Source organism: Balaenoptera acutorostrata, chromosome 3 (genome assembly GCF_949987535.1).
Source record: "Balaenoptera acutorostrata chromosome 3, mBalAcu1.1, whole genome shotgun sequence".
NCBI classification, from domain to species: domain Eukaryota; kingdom Metazoa; phylum Chordata; class Mammalia; order Artiodactyla; family Balaenopteridae; genus Balaenoptera; species Balaenoptera acutorostrata.
Genome location: NC_080066.1, coordinates 116,082,381 through 116,097,129, shown reverse-complemented (window position 1 = coordinate 116,097,129; position 14,749 = coordinate 116,082,381). Strand labels below are relative to the sequence as shown.

The 14,749-nt window shown below is 44.5% G+C and overlaps 1 long non-coding RNA gene across 1 annotated transcript in view; it reads left to right on the top strand.

Annotated features, from left to right (window-relative positions):
* LOC130707675 (uncharacterized) overlaps positions 1-13,933 on the top strand; it is a 129,051-nt gene extending 115,118 nt beyond the window's left edge. The window contains exon 3 of the long non-coding RNA XR_009007685.1: positions 13,873-13,933. This is a non-coding gene — a long non-coding RNA (uncharacterized LOC130707675). The remainder of the gene's footprint in view (positions 1-13,872) is intronic.
* The last annotated feature ends 816 nt before the right edge of the window (positions 13,934-14,749 follow it).

Genomic DNA, 14,749 nt, shown 5'->3' with positions numbered 1-14,749 from the left:
CAACATTTTTCTCTGGTATTACTCTTTCAGTACACTTCCCCCCCTTCCATGTTGCCTTGTGAAGCTAATCTTATCCTAGTTTCCCCCGGTGAGTTGGCCTGTTCTTTCTAGGAACTGGTTTTCATTCAACCACTATTCCCTGAGCAATTTACTAGTAAATGCGGATATTGTGCCTCAGTATTCTGATGTATAGAATGATGGGGGGCGGGGGTGGACTGGCTAAGGCATAATATGACATGAGACATAAACTAGTCTTAAAAAATAATCTATATCTATATTTATATCTGTATCTCAAAGAATCCTGGGAATGAAGAGGAAACAGGTTTTCCAGGTGAGAAGGCAACCTTTGATCCGGGGCTCAAGGTTAATCATCAGAGAAAGGGGTGAAAGAGATTCCATGCTGGGGAAGTAGTACAAGCAACAGCAGGTGTGTTTGCCATGCTCTAGGGAGACAAGGAGTTCGTAATGGCTGGAAGATTGGGAGGGATTCGAGTGTTCCTGAGTCTAAGCTCATGCTACTCGCTGCACGACAGGCCAATAATCGAGAGACAAATTGTTGGGGCCAGGAATAACGACTTTATTCAGAAAGCCAGCTAACCAGGAAAATGGTGGGCTCGTGCCCTCAAGAACCATCTTGCCTGAGTTAGAATTCAGGCTCCTTTTATACTAAAAGGGGAGGGAGTAAAGTCAAACACTTCCTGGTTGCCATCAGCCTCCAGAGGGGATGTGTTAATTTCCTCCCTGCAGTCATTCACAGGTGGGCCTGGTCAGGATGTTTCCTGTGAGCTAAACAAAGGTATTTTAGCTTAGTGCTCATTACCTGGGAAGCAGGGCTCCCAGAGATGGGCCATTATGTATAATTTAAGCGTACAGGCGACATCCCTTTAGTGATTAACTTGTAATAGAATACAAAAGGTTCTTCCCTATTACCCAAGGACAGATGAGAAAAGTGGGGTGGTAGGTAAACCATGGTGATCCTTGAAAATCTTGTTCAGGAGCATCATAGGTCAAGGAGAGCCATTGGTGTTTTATAAGCAGGGGACAAAGTTTGAGCTGTTTTTAGAAAACAGTGTCTAGTTAAGGACAGAAATGAGACAGGGTGAGCAGCGGCCAGAGTAGTGCAGTGATTTAGGTGAGAGATCATCGTTTCTGTAGAAATGAATGTACGGGGCACATCTGAGAGATAGAAGGGATGTGGGAGTGGAGAAGAAGAGGGCTTTGGAGGTGACCCGAGGTTTCCAGCCTGTGCATACTGGGGACAGGGGGTTGGGGAGAGGATGCCGCTGAGATGGGGAACCCAGGAGGAGGGTCCACTAGGCTGGGAATGGGGATCTTCATGGAGATCACAGTGCATTTGAGGGGCTGGCAGGATGTTCACTGGGACCTGACACTGGAACTTCAGATCTGGAGCTCAAGAATGTAGTCAGGGCTGAAGATGAAGATTTGGGAGTTGTCATCACAGCGTCCTAGTTGAAATGACACATTGTTTAGCTTCCTCCGCCACCTAAAGAAGGGCTTGGGTTTCCGGCTGCATGGTTGAAGACAGGTGGACGGGTGTTTTCTGGGGCTTGAATGGCTGGTCTTGATCCCCACAACACAGTCCTTGGATCCCTGAGATTCCAAGAAAGGAGTAGGTTAACCCCATCCTCCTTTACGTAGCATAGCTTTGCCTCTTCTCCCTCAGTTGTCCAGCTTCTCATTCTGCAAACAACAGCTGGAGAGGGTGAGTGAGGGCCAATTCAACAGCTGTGCACTGGAAACCAAGAAGACATCCGGGATGAAGATACTGTCTGGTTACAGCTGCTGCTGAGATGAGAGAGAGAGAGAGAGAGAGAGAGTGTGTGTGTGTGTGTGTGTGTGTGTGAGAGAGAGAGAGAGAGAGAGAGAGAGGGAGAGAGAAAGGGAGAGAGAAACTCATAGCAGGGAGTGCGTAAAAATTGGTGGCCAGCTAAAAAAAGAAAACCACAAAAAATAATAGGCTTAATTTACTTTATTTTTCTTGTATAAAACTCTGTGGAGTCTGCACAGAGGCTCTGGTGTGGGTCTTTACAAGATGGTCAGTGAATTCCTGATAGGGAGACTTGGTGAATGTGGTCTCTTTCCAGAGGTCAAGGGCGAGACAGCTGTGGGTCTTAGGGACGGCATCAGAGGCAGCTGCCTTGACTTCCCATTCCAGGGTCCCCGGGGTCTCCAGGGACCTCCAGGCCCTCCCGCAGCATCACCCACCGTTTGGGGTTTTCTAGAAGCAGCACTGGCCAGCCTTTTAAAAGGTGGTAAACTAGTTTTTAAAAAAGTTTTAATTCTGTACCGAAGATGATTTCACTTCATATTTTATTCCAAATCCTGGTGACTAGAACGTTTTAGGGTCCCCCGGTTGCAGGTGACCAGCTTTTGCTGACACACCCTGGCCACAGTGTCAGTGGAGGGTGTTCAGAGAGTCTGAGTTTGGCTGGAAACTGCCTCCAGGCTAATGCCTCAGGGAGAAGCACAGGGATCTAGAAATACGTGAAAAGATTAAAAGTGCAAGAAAAGGCTGTTGTCCCCAATCCCTGTGGAAGAGAGGCCTCTTCCTGGAAAGTGATTAGGGATTTGTGTGTGTGGTTTTGTTCTTGGCCAAACAAAAGTAATCTGTTTCTAATCATAACTTGGATTACCCCTCATACTAACCAGATGTTTGTTTGTCTGAGGAGGCCATTCCTCAGGTCCCAAAGAGCATGACAAACCTCCACCCGAGAGCCAGGAAACTCCCGGCTAGTAGGCTCTTTCTAACTGCTGCCTCTTCCTGCTGGGAAAGGGCTGGAAGGAACCCTTCCCCAGTATCTGGGCTTCTTCAGCCTGTGGCTGTCCCCTTTGGTCCCTGTTGGTTCTCAAAAAAGCAGTTGCCCCCCTACTACCCGGACATTTGACAATGTTTGGTCACTTTGGGTTGTCACCATTGAGGGGAGGGATGGTGCTAGTGGCATCTAAGGTCAACGATGCTGCTAAACATCCCACAATGCACATGACAGCCGCCCCCCCCCCCACGGCAAAGAGTCATCTGGCCTCAGATGTCAGTTGTACCCTGCAGCACAGCCAACTCTAAAACTGTACCCTCCCCAATGATGTTCGTTCCCAAACAGAGAGTTGACAAGCCTTCCAGTAGGTAGATGCTGGTAAACCACCATCAACTTTGCCAATTTCCCTGCTGTAAATGTTCTCACCATATTTGATATCAACCAACCAAGGTGGCGTCCTTAACGTGGAGTTGGGAAGAGCTGCACAGAGCTCAGGTCCCAAAGAGCATGACAAACCTCCACCCGAGAGCCAGGAAACTCCGGGCTAGTTCCAGTAAGGAGGAAGTAGCCGCCGCAAGCCAGCTCCATTCACTCACTCGGGGCCCCACGATTCTCAAACCTCAGGAAGAACAAGCAAACCAGCACCACTTCCCTGAGAAGGAGTGTGGCTTTCAGAGTTGTGTCAAACCACAGTGGAGCCTTAGGCAAAAGGAAGAATCAGTGACACTAATCATGTCTTCACTTAACAGTTTGAAATCTTGCTCATCATGGATGTTTTGCATTAATTTTGACTTTGAAAAAATATTGCATTAGATTTATTTTATTTATTTACTTTTTTGGCCATGCCACGTGGCCTGCGGGATCTTAGTTCCCTGACCAGGGATTGAATCCGCGCCCCTTGCAGTGGAAGCGCTGAGTCTTAACCACTGAACCGCCAGGGAGGTCCCTAAAGTTTATATTATCTTTATTCCCTCTCTTCCTCCTCCTCCTTTTTATTCTTCCCCTTCTCTGTTTCCTCTGCCATCCCCTCTCCTTTTTTCGCTATTTGTAGCAGAATGTTTAAGCTGCCAGAGCCAGACCATATAGGTTCCGAGTAGCAAATTGCTCTGTCACTTAATAACCATATGACTCAGTACCTGACATATAAGTCATTTCTATTTTATATATGTATACTTTTTTGGCTAATATATAATATATACATGTATATATAATATGTATACACACATACGTATATACATATGTATTTGTTAGTAAACATTGAGTGTTTACTTTGTGTTGGGCACTTTGCTAATCATTTTATATACATTATCTCATTTAACCTATACACATAGAACATGAGGTTTATGAATGAGGAAACTGAGACCCAAAGAGGTTAAATAACATTCCCAGAGTCAGCTAACCAGTGGTGGAGTTGGGATACATACTAAAGCCTGTCTGATTCTGGAGCCTCCCCTTTAAACCTCATGTTGTACACGTTCTGGGGGTCAAGCCCCTGCACAGCTTCTTCACGGGCAGTGCAGTGGGTCTGCTTTAGGACCCCTGTCCCCGTGAAGGCCTCTAGGAACCCCCGGTGAACTCCTGTGAGCCACACCCAGGCATCGTATGCGGACCTAGGGTTCCCATTCGGGCCAGCGCCCACCATCACAAGGCAAAGCTAGAAAGTCTGGGATTAATTAGGGGAATTTATGCTTCCTGAGGAGAGTTCTTGGGGAGAGATGAAATCCATCTGCCAGTGTCCTTTTTTCTTTTTAAAATTTTTATTTTTTGTACAGGTTTAAAGGTTACACTCCATTTACAGTTATTACAAAATGTTGGCTACACTGCCCGTGTTGTACGATACATCCTTGCGCCGGTCTTACACCCAGTAGTTTGTACCTCCCACTCCCCACCCCTGTATCGCAGAAATGGGAGAGACGTGATGACAGGTGCTCTGGAAGATCCACAGTTGCTCGCATTTTCTTCCACCAAATTAGAAATCTTACTTAGAAGATTCGGGATCTGTCATTAACTAGCCGCGTGTGCAGCCCAGGAGCTGTGTGACAGGTGATCCTGCTTCTTGCAGACTCCTCTAGCTCTTTGCGTCTCAAAGCAAACAAGGATGCCAAGTGAGATTTCTCTCTGAGGCAAACTCTGAATGACAGCTGCTTGTCTTCTAAGGAATCCTCACCAGACAGGGAAGGCGAGGAGAAGCACCCTCTGGCTGTGGCCCACACCCATGGGGGCTACTGCTCACGACAGATGGGCTGACAAATGCTCTTGCACAACATCCTGCACTAGATCTGCCTGTCATGCTCCTTCATGGCATCCTGTACTTTTCCAGAAATCACGTATCACAACTCTGCAATCATGCAGCTATTTGCCTGATTGTTTACTATTTGTCTGCCCTCCAGACTGTAGCTTCAAGAGGGCAGGGCCTGTGTTTACTTTGTTCATTACTTTGTCTCCAGCCTGAAGCCTGGTACGCACTAGGTTAGTACTATGTTAGTAGGATGAATGAAGGAAGGAAAAACAATGAGACATAATGCATATCCAGATGGGTGGAGGGATATCCAGAAGAATAAAGTCAGGCTGGGCAAGGTCTCAAAGTCCCACTCCCCTTCCCTGAAAAGTTGAAGGCAGGGATTCTAATATGATGCCGAAAACAGGGTAGGAATGACATTAAACCACGACTTTCCTAGAAAGGGAACTGTGAAATACAGATGAGATTTGAAATCGTACAGATCACACCTGAAGGAGTTGAAATCTGCTTTCCAGAATATTCTGCTCACTGTAAGGACAACAAGCTATATAACGGTCTCTTGAGAAGGGTGATGTGAAGTCATGGGCCTCAAGGTGCTTTCCTGGCCCTTGGTCTGCCTCATAGGAAACACAGCTCTGTCTCTCAGGGACCACCTCGAAATGCACTGGAGCTGCCCTTCAGGCCGGGTGGAGCCTCTGGGGTTCGATGTTGGATTTGGGGGTGTGTCTCCTAGAAAGAAGTCACAGCGAGTATTGAGACAGGAGCAGCCCCTGGTTTCTCCAAGGTCTTGTTTTGACTCAACACTCCAGGTGGGAGAGAAACCAGAGAGGTAGCACAAGCTAAGCAAAAGTTCATTTAAAACTTAGCCTCTTAGATTGTCTGTATCCATTAAGACAGTGACCATGAGCTTGTAGTTCACTATCCAGGGCCAAGCAAGTTGCACTGATTTTGAAAGTAGCCAACTTTGAAGAACCAATTCACCCAATTCTAAAATGAACAGTTCTTTATGGAAGCAGTACCACATTTCAGGACCACAAAATGGGCTTAGGAGATGAGAAAAGAGTACTTTTGTGAAGTCAGGATATGGGGTGTCTCAGAGGAGATAGGTTAATAAAAGGAGACAGGCAACTTCACAGAAGGAAATGGATTCTCCTTTGATTAATGATGTGCAGGAAAACTTGACGTCATTATTAACGCTTATAGTGTACAGATAAAATGGGCCCCGCCCTGCTGTGAGCACAGGGCAGGATGTGAAGAATTCCACGGCTTTGTCACCATTTAATAAAGTCTCTCTCTCTGCATCTGCATGTGTGTGCATGTGTGTGTGTGGGGGGGGGGGGTGGGTGTGTGTGTGTTAAGGGTTTCAAGAGAAATGGTGGTGGTAGTTTACAGAGTAAGACAGAATTGTTGTGTTTCTACTTTCAGCTCTTAGGGGGAAAATACATAAGAAGGGATGATTCATTACTGTTTGAAAAGTGCTCTGAGATCCTCTGATGAAAGGTAATTAGAAGTCAGAGACGTGAGTCCTGGATGTGTGATGACAGCGTGTGATTATCTTTTGGAGTGGCGCTAGACTATCTAGAATGCACTCCTCTCCTCCATCTCCGCCAAACAGGAAAATGGGTGCAGGGAGGGCAGGGCTGGCAGGAAGAGGAGGTGTCAGGCAAAGCCCGTAGTATTTCATATTAACCGGGAGGGAGACAGCCTGGGGACCTGGGGTCTGCGCTGAAGCTGCATGTCTGAGTGGGACCAGGGCCTGCCTTCCTTCCCCAGGGGGGTTTGCCCCCGCCCTCCACTGCCCCTTGCGATCTGAACTCTGTTGCTTTTTAGGGTGGTCTGTTTGGTCAAGTTTTCCCAAAGGATTTAATGATCACTGTCTCGTCGCAGCGGAAACCACCTTCTGATTTTCAAGAGAACTGCAGCATTGCTTTCTGTTGTATTGATATCTGGGTAACAATCATCAGTCGTTAAAACCTTTATTATTCTCCGCGTTTATGGATCTGCTTTTCTTAGATCATCTTTTCTTCAACGAAGTCTTATTTTGAGAGGAAGATGCTCTGTCTACTATCCAGGCCATAGCTAGAGCGATGCCACCTTCAGGCAGCATCTCTGACCGCAGGTGCCAGGGGCAGCCGCGTGTGGTGGTCAAACCTCAAGTCCAGAGGTGACTCCAGTTCTGGATCTGCTGCCCCTACTCACAGGATTTTAGGCAAGCTATTCAACCCCTCAGAGTCACGGTTTCCTCATTTGTGACATAGAATAAGAAAGTATCTCCCTCTTTGTGTCACTGTCAGCATTTAAAGAGTAATTATGTATAACACATAATAAGGCCTCATATATAGGAAGCACCAAGTAAGTGCTTGCTGCTGCTGCTTCTATTACTCCTACTATTATTATTATTTCCTAAAAATCTATAGGCTGATTTAGAGCAAATTATTATGAGTACTATTTCCATCATTATTACAGTCTCCTAAAGAAACTAAGGATTTAAAGCAAAATGCTCAAGTAGATAAAATTATTTTTGGTATTCTCCCACTTCTATTCTTAGTTTCTCCCTTTTCCTTTTGGCTCTTCCAAATTGCTGACACATTACCATGTGTCTGATCATTATCATGGTTTAAGGTTTTAGAGTTGTGTTAAACATATCCCCTATGAGTATAAGCTACTTAAGGTACAAATACCTACGAGGATGAATTCACGCTTTCAAAGGAGACTGAAAGCTTGATGCTTTTCTGAAAGATGCAGTAATAAACTCTATAGACTTCCAGAACTTTAAAGCTGGACTGCAGGGGCCATCAAGTTCAAGCCCAGAGTAGGCAAATGAGTCACCCTTGGAGACAGGCATAGTTGGTTAGTGACAGGGTGGGTCTAGAGTCTTGGGTTAAATTAGTCAATAAATGAATATGGTATGACTTCTTATAAAGCTGCCTCTACTGAACTGCACTGTGGCAATATGCCATCAGTTTCCAGAAAAGGATGTTATAAGATTGCCTGTAAAACTTTTTTTATGCACTGAAGGGGGTGTTGCTGAGGATGTCATCCTGATCCTTTTTATGAGGACACTTGAGGGACTGTATCTTTTCAGTTCTAAGTACTGGGAATAGCTGGTGCTTCTGAGACAATTGTTTTCATCTGATGAATGCCCTGAACTTTTTATGTGATCATTGATCCTGTGATCAATGCTTTTTGCATTGGCCACTAGGAAGCTCAAGAACAAATTTACATTCTATCTCTGTGAATAAAAGCCAATAGCTACTACAAATTACAGATGTTCATTACAGCTGAAAACTTGGTAGGCAGTTTTTCTAAGCTGTGTTCTACTGATCACTGGCCTCCTCTGACACTATGGATATTTCCTGGGAGGAAGAGGAGTTTTGGGGTCGTTCACATTGCATACTTTACCTCCTTCTTGGATATTCATGATGTACATATTGGTATCTTAAAGGCTCTGAGAAGTCTGACAGTTTAGAATCAAAACAAAAAGAACTTTAAAAACTGTGTTTAGCCCTGTACTTGTAAAACTTATTTGATCACAGAATCTTTTTTAAAAATTATCTCAGAAGTCTCTAATTTTATATGAAATACGTTTGGGGAATACTGTCTTCAGTAATCTGTAACCTAATCCTGTTTATTGGATCCGTGTCAGTACAAAAGTTGGCTCTTGACAGGGTAAAATGTGATTCTTTCTGCTCTTGCATAGCAGATTGAGAGTCCAGGTGTGTATATTGGACCACATGACTGATGAGGTCCCTTTGAGCTCTAAAATTTGATGATTCCTGATTTTAAAAATGAAGAAAAGTGTCTCAAGAGTATCTGCTCATAGAATTAAGAATTTAAGTTTACTAACATGAAGACTGAAGTTAGAAATCAAAACATTGTATGTAACATTTCTGGTGCTATTTATCCATGTCTAATCTAAAAGATTGCTTTAAAAATCATGTTTATAAAAACAACTCTCAGGAGAGTTTAGAAAGATGCACATTTCCTTTGAAAAGCCTCTAAGTCGAAAGATATAAGATTTTCATCTGAACTCCTGTTTGGGTATAGAATTTACAGCCCCCCTTCCTGCTTTGATAAAGGCTTTTCTAATGGGGGTGGTGCAGCTTCATGGTGTATCTCCAGGGGGTTGTGCAACTAGATTTACTGCTGAAGCATGTGGCCCACGCAGAGACTGCATTGTTCATTCACAGGCACCTTTGCCGTTAAGACCCTTCCCTTCCACTCTCCATTAAAACTCAACAAACAAAAACCAACAGCAAGGTCCTCAGACCCCAGCCATGTAGGTATTACTTGGGTGGGAGCCTGGGACTTGCCTCAGACAACACACCCAGCTTCTGGAATTGTTCCATCCTCTTGACCAGTGAGCCAGACCCAAGGGGAAATCGCAAGGCAGAATCCCCTTCAAAGAGGGGCGACGGGCTGCGGGCAGCAAGGACAGGCTCTCATGCCTGGGTCCTTGGTTGGCATCCAGCTTCTCCCACAGCCTCCTGGACGTGACACCATAACTCCAGTGGCTTTCATTGCCTCTCTGTGTATGACCAGGGAGGGTGTGATTTCATTATTTCTCTGGGCCACTTGTCTCTCTGAATGTATTTCTGAGTTTTTCTCCCTGTTTGACTACGCCTACTATGTGCCAGGCATTATGTCACAAAAATGCATATACCCCAGGACTTCCCTGGTGGCGCAGTGGTTAAGAGTCCGCCTGCCAATGCAGGGGACACGGGTCCGAGCCCTGGTCCAGGAAGATCCCACATGCCACAGAGCAACTAAGCCTGTGCATCACAACTACTGAGCCTGTGCTCTAGAGCCCGCGAGCCACAACTACTGAGCCCACGTGCCACAGCGACTGAAGCCCGCACGCCTAGAGCCCCTGCTCCGCAACAGGAGAAGCCACCGCAATGAGAAGCCCACGCACTGCAACGAAGAGTAGCCCCCGCTCGCCACAACTAGAGAAAGCCCACACGCAGCAACAAAGACCCAACACAGCCAAAAATAAATAATAAAAATAAATAAAGAAATTTATTAAAAAAAAAACGTGTATGCCCCTGTCCTTGCCCTTGAGGAAATCACCATGTTGAAGAGCAGATGGGCACTAGAAAAAATTTTTCATCCAGTGTGACAGAGACTCCAAAGAAGCCATGTATAAAGATCAGGGAGGTAGTGATGGAGGTGACATTTGAGTCAGGTCTTAGACAATGTGCTGCACACTGATTTTTCCATTAATGGAATTACTTTTTCTGCTTAATGGCAACCAGCCTGCTAGAAGGGGAAGCATAAACCAATAACTTATTTTGGATTAACTCAGCAGACTAGCTGACCAAACCTATTAGCTAAAGGCTAGACTCTGATGTCCAGCAATTCAGTGAATATTCAGGCATTAATTCAGTTACTGGAGGATGAGACCATCTGGAAAGTGGACTCTCTAGAACTTACTCTCAAGTTTCCTATTGTAAAGATGTTCTAGGGATAGTTTTGATTTTGGAAACTCCTGGAGTTAGCTTTGCTTTATGTTTAATAATGCCTAGTTTCCCAATTTCATGGCAGACAGAAAATAAATGACATGTTTAAATTGCTGTACAGATGAAAAGAAAGATCACTACTGAAGAATGAGTTTTAATGTAAATTTCAGAAGACATTATACAAAGTGCATGAACATATTGGGTAAGCTGGCTGCTGGAGTTTGCTGTTCTTTAGAGAGCTGACACTGGAAGGTGGGTGGCAGACCTAGTGCTGGGCAGAAATTTGTGGAGTTTTTTCAAGTTCCTTTTACGAGGAAGAACCATGGGTGTCAACCATGTGACATGATATCCATCACTTCCCTGGCTGTACAAATAGTTCTCTAATTTGATGTTAATAGAACTTTCACTTTAGCAAATACTCTTTTTCTTAGACTTAGCACTTCAGATCTCCTCCCACCCCCCAAAAATTCAATTTTATTATGATTTTTGGCTGTCTGTGTTTATTATATTTAGACCCGATAGTAGCTTTGTCTTCTGTTCTGTCATGGGGTTGAGATAGAATCCATCCAGCTGTTTTTCCAGACCCCAAACTTAAATGGTACCCTTTACCACCAAAACCATGGGACTGGCTTAACATTTGAAAGCAGCACTTATACATCAGTTTCCGATTTGAAACTTAGGATCTACTATTTCCAGACTTGAGAGTTTTGCTTCTCACTATTTGTTATCATACACTTCCTCTTGGCATTGCAGTGGGTACGTGTGACTCCTACCAAACCTCAAACTCCTTAAGAACAAGGAATGGGTTTCATTTGTCTTTATATTCCATAACTTATTACTTAAAGGCGGTGCTTAATAAATAATTTGTTAAACATATATTATACATTTATCCTAAAAGTTCATAAATTGGGCCATCAGACGCAGGTTTCCCTGGGCAAGAGGTGAAAAAGAGAAAGTACCATGTATACAAGTGTCAGAACTTGACTTCTCTTAATAACTTTTTTTAAAAAGGCAGATAAAGGAATCTCCTTTTAAATAAATGTGAATTCCTCCCCAGCGTGATCCAAGGATCCTGATTTACTTTGTGCTCAAATGAGACACTTTGCTTTAAGATCTTGTATGTGTGGATCATGTATTGTTTCAAGAAAGATGCCATCTGAACTGTGAAGTGAAAGGTCTTCCCTCCGTGGAAGGGCTGAGGCAGAGCTGCTTCAGTATCTCTCATCTGAAGTCCCAGTTACACACTAGCTACCATTTCCTGAGCATCTGCCCTGTGCCAGGCATTCAGGCATATGATCTCATTTAATCCTCACAAGGATTCCGAGGCTTCCAGGGGTTAAATGGCTTCCCCAAAGCCCCACAGGTAAACATGTTGGAAGCCAAACCTGTGAGCCAGCCTCCCCCAAGTTGGCGTTCTCCCAGCACTCCCTGTCTTGGTGAGTGAAAATTTTAGCATCCACTTCCTCCAGCGAGAAATCCTCCTTCTATATCCAACTTCTGAGTCCTGCGGAGGTAACATCCACCCATCTGTAGACTCCCTGCCAGGCTTCCGTTCCAGCCCAGCTGCCATCTGCCCTCCGTGGACAGCACAGTAGCCTCTGCAGTAGTCTCCCTTGCCCTCTTCAAATCTAGTCCTAATACTAAGCTGAAGTGGTCTTCTCAAAAGTCACATATGACCACATGATTTTCCTGATTAAAAATCCTCCAGTCATTTTTCTGTTCACTCTTAGAGACCAGAGTCCTTAGCCAGGCTCACTGTGCCCTCCTGGCTTGGCCCGTGTGACCGCCCAGTCTCTCCTCATTTTCTGGGCCTCCATCCAACCAGCTGGCCCCTCAGCCTGGAATGTTCTTCCTTCCCTTTCAGAGTCTAGGTTGATGCCCACTCAGCTGACAGAGCTCAGCTCAACAGTGTCTTCCTCAAGGGACTTCTGTGTACTTTTTTGGCATCGTGTGCTTCTCCTTCATAGTGTTTATTTTTTATATTTCCTTGCTTCATTATTGGATTACCGTCTGGCTCTCTCATGAGTCCGTAAGCTGCATGAGGGCAGGGACCATGTCTGTTTTCATTCACCAGATCTTAGTCCAGAACCTGAAGGGAGCAAACAGTTGATGAGTATTTGTTGCATAAACAAGTACTTGTTGCATAAATGCACTAACCACTGGCAAGTGACAGAAGGGAGATTTGAACTTAAAAGTTCAATGTCCCCTGGGACTTCCCTGGCGGTCCAGTGGTTAAGACTCCATGCTTCTGCTGCAGGGGGCATTGGTTCGATCCCTGGTTGGGGAACTAAGTTCCCGCATGCTGCCTGGCGCGGCCAAAAAGAAAAAAAGAAAAAAAAAGTTCAGTGTCTCCTGTCTTTAGGATGTGGCCAGAGCCCCAAATGGTGGTGATTGAATGACCTCAGGTGTGGGGACAGAGGAAGGTCGAGGTTGGGAGTCCGGCTCACTCCTCCCTCTGGGACAGGAAGGGGCTGTCGATTGAGCTTGTGGTCATTGAAGATTCCCTGAGCTCCAGCCCCATTCCAGGTACTTTGCATACATTCTCGAAATTAATCTCTCTCAACAAGCCTTCAGGAGGTTAATTAACTTGCCAAGTCACCCAGAAATCAAGTATGGAGTCTAGGTTCAAGCCTAGGCCATTTGGCTATCGATCCATGTTTGTAACCCCTTTGCTATCTGTCCTTGCCTTACCTTGTTCCATGTCTTCCCCCTCACTATGAGTCCCTCTCTGATCTTGGTTTCTGTTCTTTTTCTTGTAAATCTGCACTTATTTCTTCTTTAACTTATCATCTATATCTCTTCTCTTCCCCTACTTCTTTTCTCCCTTCCTCCGTCTTCCCTTCCTCTCTCCCTCCTAATTCCATTAGAGATGAGAACCATGACGTTATTTACCTGAAATTTATATTTCAGGAAGCTTTCTACCAGCAGCCAGATGCTTCTTGCACACTTTGCAACTTGGTAGAACAAAATGCAGTTGAGAATTACAAATGTGTAAGCCTGTGTCCTCTTACTTTTATGATTGGTTAAGGTTCAGTTTTAAAATCACCTCCGATTTTGAGCTTTGAATCTGAACTACTAAAGGTAGTAAAAGCAATATAAAGAATGGGAAATAAACTTCAAAACTGGCCTTTTTCTTTTTTTCCTGTGAGAAGTCCACTATAAATTGTGGAGATGCTTCTCAAATAAAATTAGATTCCGCCGCTGCCTGCTGCTTCCCTCCGCATTTCATCTCTTTTCTCTAAATCACTGCAGCCTCTCTTGGGACGCTAGGTAATCTGAAGAAAGAATAGGGTGTTCTGGCACCACGAGTTCTACAGAGAGCTAAGGCACATTGATTTGCATTTCTGGGTCAGTGTGATTTCACTTTCATTTAACCCTTGTACTGACCCTTGTTTTTCAGCACTTTGGCTCTTTCTGTGGTCCATCCGGCAGCATGCAATGTCCTTGACCCACAGATGGTAAGTGTCCCCTGGCAACCAAAAGCTTGCAAACTGCCCCAAACTCCCCTCTTCAATGTTCCCAGCATCACTTAGGTCCTTTCAGTGAGGAATTGACCAATATCTTAGGTGTCTGTGAATGCAGATTTTATTTACATTTGCGAAGGTAGTTTTGTGTGTTAATGGAAGATGAAATAAATATTAGAAATCACATTATTCGCACGTGTCCACGGCTGCCCGAGTTTTGCACCTCTTGCGTGGTTGTTAATCCTTGATGTAATGAGGAGAGTAATGGAGGATGATGGATGTTATATTCTGTCTCTCTTGGTACAAGTCATGCTGGGGATTCTATGAAGACCCACAGCGTGTCGGAAAGAGCAACATGACATATATCTAGGGCTTCAGAATAAGACTGTTTCTGCTGTCTTATTCACAGTGTAATTTCTCGTAAGAGGGAGCAAAGACCCCAACAAGATTTAATTACTTGCACTGTGACAGGAACGGGTTATTAGTTGTCCATCTGTAGTGAGGTCCACTTGGCCGGAAGACCCTGTGTGAAGGTAAAGATGCACTAAGATACAATGTGCTGTACAAATGTGGGACAGGAACTCAATGTCGAAATAATTGAGATGGAATATTAATGAAATGTTTGCCTGCCAAAGCTTTAACTCAGTTGGTAGGAATAATTTTATGGCTTTTTTCTTAATTATAGAAGTAAAATCATAATTGTATGATATGTGAATTATATCTCAAACAAGTGTTTTAAAAAAGTAGTAACAAGAACATTATAGAAGAGACAGGTAAACAATGAGAATAAAATTAAAATAACAATAATTCCAG